The sequence below is a fragment of the Gordionus sp. m RMFG-2023 genome, chromosome 2 (assembly GCF_954871325.1).
Source record: "Gordionus sp. m RMFG-2023 chromosome 2, tfGorSpeb1-WG-v2, whole genome shotgun sequence".
Lineage (NCBI taxonomy): Eukaryota > Metazoa > Nematomorpha > Gordioida > Chordodea > Parachordodidae > Gordionus > Gordionus sp. m RMFG-2023.
In genome coordinates this window covers 9,623,705-9,630,060 of record NC_088776.1, presented here as the reverse complement: position 1 = coordinate 9,630,060, position 6,356 = coordinate 9,623,705, and positions in this window count along the sequence as shown.

Here is a 6,356-nt window from a genome sequence, read left to right as displayed (position 1 = left end):
GTGTATTAAAAAAATTGAATAACCCTTACACCTACTTTATTTTTTAAAATAGTTTAATTGGTTGGTTCAGCTGTTTATTTTAACATATTTTCTTTAACTTTTAAAGTATGCAATATTATTAAATAAAAAATAATCATTTTTTTATAATATTAGTTTTTTTTGTTGATTTCAGAGTTTGAAATGCTTATCTAAATAAAAAAGATTTTGATCTCCAAATATTTTTTGAGAATGCCCAAACAAGTTTTTTCATCAAATAACCTTTTTTTGTAGAAAAATCTTTTATAAGTAAATATTCGGAATTCTTATATGCATACTTTCCTAATAAAATCGCAAATTTTAATTTGAGTAAAAATCTTTAATTTATTTTGCTCAAATTTATGACAACAAAAAGTCTTCAAAATTTTTCAGAATTTTTTTCAACTCTGGCTCATTTAGCCTGATAAGTATATCCTTAGTGCACTATATCAGGTTTAGCTAATATAAGAAGGGGGGAGAGGCCTAATTAAATAGGTCATCACATAAATTTTACTGGAAGGCTTTAGATCCACTAGCAGACCGTTAGCTATATTATTTCTAAAGAAATAATTCTGGGTCTTCACTCACTTTTATTTTATATAAAAATGCCTTTTTTTATAATAAATATATATTATAAATTATACTTAAAATAATTTTATACACTGATAAAAAATAATAAGATAAATTTTTAAAATTTATATTATTTAAAATATACAATATTTATGTTAAAAAAAATAAACATTTGTTTACATTAAAACAAACAAATCTAAAATTAAAAAATAAATAAGAAATATAACGTAAAACGAGAAGAAAAAGGAAGGAAGAATAAGTCTAGAAAAGTTTTTTGGAAAGAAGAATGTCATTTAAGCTTATATTATTTGATAAAGATAGCCATGGCCAGCCTTTGTATTAGGAAGACTTCTGAGGATAGCCAGTAAACTTGCAGAAGTGAGATCCTAAATTTTTCAGGAAGGATAACGCTAGCTTGCAAAGGAAGTAAGATTATGGATATTATTGGAATAAAAATATGATATTAGAAATTTCCAAATATTAATAAATTTAGCTGTTCTTTTTGCTCCAGGCAGGTCAAAAAAATCCTGGCTGTTCAAGTATCGCAGGTATTTGAGAAGATTTTGAAGTTAGTTTGATTAAGAAATTGTATTTGTAATGCCTATTCGACCTTTACACGATCTGCTTTAAACCATCCTGTTCATAGGAGTTCTGCAACCAAGGAAGATGCTAGGATAGGCTATCGTACAGTTAAATCGGGTTACAGTAGCTTGGGTAAGCTCGTTGGTGGTAAGTTGGAAGATTGTTAGAAGTGATAACTTCCAAAAATTCGTGTTCACATCATTGTGAGGGGATCATCTTATTGATGGGTCAGAATAAGAGGGATCCTAGTTGGTTACTGTTATATATTTCTTATATATTTGTAGTGGATATTTCATATATGTTGGTATATTATATATATATATATATATTTATCAATATTAGTATTATTAAATTATAAATGTCAATCAATTATTAATATATATTTAGAAATATAAAAAAATATTGATTTTTGTTTATATTGATTGGATAAAGAATTAACGCGGAGGGATATAATAATTGTAAAACAAAGAAACGAATGTTTTGTATTCATTAATAGAATTATTACAATATTTGATATTGGAGAAAAAGTTATAAAATAAAGAAATGTTAAAAAGTAGTAACATGTTCAAAATTCTAACCAATAATATTAAGTTATAATAATAATCAGTGAGATTATTGAGAAATTATAAGTTATAATAATAATCGGTGAGATTATTGAGAAACAATATTAGATATTATTGAGAGATATTTTAGTTACCTTGTTGGATACCCTTGGATAAAAATATTTTTTGAGAGTTGAATTGCAAAATTTATTAAAATTAGTAACAAGGATATAGAATTTGGTGCAGCATGGGAATGATGTGCTCGCTGATTGCAAAAATTAGTTACTGGAGAGAGTGTTTTATGCATTAGCAAAATCAATTTTGATAGGTGTTTCATTTGTAGAACTTCTCTCCAAAACGTGTAAAATCTAAAGCCGTCTCACATCCGCTAATAATTCTTACCCCTAATAGAAATGGGTTGAGAAGACGAGCGTTATAATTAATCCTTGATGCAATTAGTCCAAGGCTGCAGAATGTTGAACCAATGGCTATTTGTCAAATGTTTTTAAGGCAGTAAGTCTGGCTGATTTAATTTGTTTAAGAAAATTCTTGAGGATTTGTCAGATAGCCTTAAGGTGTTATAACAAAGTATAGAAATTTAAACAATTCTGTCTTACCGTTAAAATTTTGCTGAAAAGAGGAGATAAAATCAGAGAGTTATAACCTAGTATCTTTAGGAAATTTTTATAGGATGTTAGGTTTTATGGTATCAAGAAATATATGAGAAGGAGTTATTAGAAGCGTGAGGTGAAGGGAGTTATGTGAATGAGCTGGAAAGCGGAAAAATGCTCTTATAAGGGGAAGATCTTAACTGAGGGCATCTGTTTATGATTGATCCATAAACATAAAACACACCATCATTTGTAAAATGAATAAGTTAGAAGTAGGAAAGGCAAGTTTTGGATTGAAAAGCGGTAGCCATTGTTATAAACTCATGGCGCAATCATGGATAAATTAAAAGCTAATGCGATACGGATGTAATGAAAATAAATTAATTGAATAATATTTAAAAAAAATGAATTAATGCGATAATGAATAAATCGAAAACTTGCGAAATATATCCAGATGCAAGAAAAAATTAATAAAAAATAAGCGTAAATGAATAAAGCGAAATTTATCAAAACAGATTAAAAGTGGGAAAAAAAATCATGTTGGCGTCAGTTATATAAAGACGCGAACCGGACTTACTAACACCGAATATGGACTTAAGGCTGCACAATATGTGGCTAATTGTACCGACAAAAATATTAAGACGACGAAATAATTATTAAAACTGTGGAAATATATAATATGAGAATGAATTGAAATAAAAAAAACACACGAATAATAAATATAAATCAATGTAATATCCGATAAAGCTGTATGAATAACGCGAATTTAGGCAAGATGGCGCCAAATATTATCAATTTTTAGATTTAAAAAATTTTTGTACTTTTATCTATTTTATTCTATTTATTACTCCTTCAATTAACTGTTTATAATGATATTAACATATATTTTATGTGGAAAGGGCAGTAGGAGGGGGGGAGGGGTTAGGAGGGATTTTTACTAGCTCAAAATATTATTTACGAGACAATAAAAATTTTAGAAGGGAGGTGATTTGCTACTCCTATGTATGGCATTAAAAAATACTGATAGATTACGTCTTTTTAAAATCTTTTAGTCTCCACTTAATATTTTAAAACAGAAAAATACTTACTAAGCTTCGAGATTTCGCTAATAGATGTCCAAACCTTTATACCATCTATTAGCAATATCTTGAGGCTTGCATAATATTTTTGTTCATAGACCTGGGGAGGGGAGTATCAAAAAAATGAAAACTCAAAATTCTTTTATTTTGAAAATATAGTCCTTTGAAAATTTAAAATCATTGACATAAGTGTAATCTATCAGTATTTCTTAATTTTCTTTCTGGCATAAAGCCAATCTTGGCAATTTTTTTTTATTTTACAAATGAGGCTTTTTCTTTAAACCTTCTGCAAAAAGGGTGGGACCATTAAAATGTTTGAAATAGGTACTAATTTTTGATATAAGTTTCAGAATTAATGCTTTTAGGCTAACTTTATGCTTAAAGCGTGATATTATAGTTTATATTTTATAGTTCGGTTATTTTTGTTTTGCGAATTAATCAAAGAATTAATAAGTATGTCGCAAAATATTAGTGCAAGAAAATTTAGAAACTTCTGTATCTTCCGTTCTAAGATGATGTCATTTTAATATTTTAACAATAAATTTATCTTTTTTAAAATAAAAAATCTACCCGACAAACGGGATTTAAGCACTAAAATGTGCTATATTCATTTTGTTTATAACTCGTTCTTTTTTGTGGTTGGCAAAATGGATCTAGGAATGAATATATTAGTCAGGCAAAATATCACAAACCAGATATTTGGTGCTTTTATATTTCTTATTCTGGCATGTCAATTTTTTTAAATTTGGCTAATAACATTTTTGTTCTATATACTCTAACGGATTAAAATAATATAGTAATTCAGCATTAAACTAAATTTTCAGGATAAATGTTCTCAAATATTTTTTAATCGTAAGGTTGGCTAAGATAATGTTGTTAATAGTTTTTTTCCCTTCATAAATGGTTAATGCATTCAAACAGAAGCACTTAGAATTCACTTCCTCAATTTAGGCGATTTTTTTTAAAAAAAGGACGGAATCGAGACTTTAGCAAAAATATATTATCTAAGCCTCGTGATTTGATCCAATGTAGGAAACCTTTCTGTCATTTAAATGCGAAATCTCGGAAAAATTTTAACTTAAATTTTGAAAATTAGAATTTGCTTATCTATGCCATAGCTACTAAATAAATATGAGGTCCGTAGAAGTTAAAATTTCAGACTACATCCTATTTAAAAAAAATGATTCTATTTTCAAGCCTCGAAATTCATCCAGCAGGCCTCCTCTTTAGGTTTATAATAGAAACTGTCAAAGGTAATGTTTAGCCAATTGGTATTTTATTTATTTTTCATTTGGATAGGACAGCCACACTTGCTTGTAATAATTTATATTTCAAATGCAATTTTTGGAAATAGTATATGGAGTGTGGATGTTGATAAGAGCATAACTTGCCATCCGATGGTTCCGAGTTTTAATCCAGCAAGGATCATATTTTTTTTCTGAAGTCAGGGGTATATGAAATATAGTAGATCGGAATCGATAGCTTGATTTCACCACTTAATATATAAAAATGTGGAATTTTTGACATTTCAAAATATATTTTGTCATTGTTTGGCAAATTATGTTGTATTTTAGATAATTTTTATATCTTGATTTGACAATATTTATCATTGACTTCCTCTTTACCTAAGGCCAAGCAATTAGATTAAATGGTTTTCAGTTGGTAGAGGACTTGTCATACTTTGGATTCTCTGTAGTCTCCAATCGTAATATATCAATGACAGAAAGGGCAAACATAAAACAAAAAATAGCTATACTCAGTTAATTTAAATTTTATCCTTAATATATTTGGGTGGAGTTCCAAGTGCTGATTTAAAATCGAAAATCTTATAAACATGATATTCAATTACAAAAATGTTTGATTCAATCAGAAGTGGGTTGGGGACATTAAAAACCCAAAATTAACGAAATATTGCTATTTGTTTTAAATTCAAATTATTAATAAATTAAAAGAAAAAAAATACTAATTTTTAAAAAAAATATTAATGAAAAAAGAAATCCATGAAGCATTGTTGTTTAAAAAAAAGCAGGACTATGAACCAACCCCCGAGATTTTACTGAATCACGATCCATATTTTACACGAGGATTCAAAATTCGGAAAAAATGAAGATGAAAAATTTTGGTTTAGACATAATTTTTTTCCTCTTGACATTCAGTGATAGTTGAGGAGTGGGATTTCCAGATAATCTGGAAATTTTCGATATTGAATATATTTTTTTATGTAATTTCTCCTAGGCTAGTAGATTTAAATATTATACTTGCTAAGCTATTATTGACTATAAATTTCTTTAATCTAATATATTTTATCAAAAAAAATCACTTTGTTGGATTTGTTTATCTTTCGTTCATCTAAATTGATTTTTATGTTATACATATTATATTTCTTCGTTAGAAATCTAATAAGGAAATCTAGAGCATTATTTTTTTACTTTATACTTTGAAACGCGAATCAATTACATTGTCAAATATTTCATGTTTATCGAAATTATAAGGACTATTATTAACTCCCTGCCCGAAATGTTATATAAAGGAATAATAGTTGAAAAGGATAGTGTTTGCCTTTGCACACGGGTAATCACCATATAAAAATTATGTGCTCCTATAAATTCTTAATAAATTTATATATTATGAAAAAAAAGAAATAATTTTAAATATTTTAACTACAATATTCAGTTTTATATTATATTGACTCCCACCTTCTAATCAGAAGGCACAAATTTTCCGCAATAACTCAAAAATAAATTTTTTTTTAAAAAAAAGAAAGTACAATTTGATTTGTTTGTTGATTAATTGTTATAAATATATTTTTTTTATTTATTATTTATTTTATTTTATTTTGAAAAAATGCCTTGGAGTTATAAAGCCATTAAAATAAATATACTTTCTTTTCTTTTTTTTTGTAATTTAATATTTTTTATATTTATTATTGTATAAATAATTTATAAAAATTTGATGAT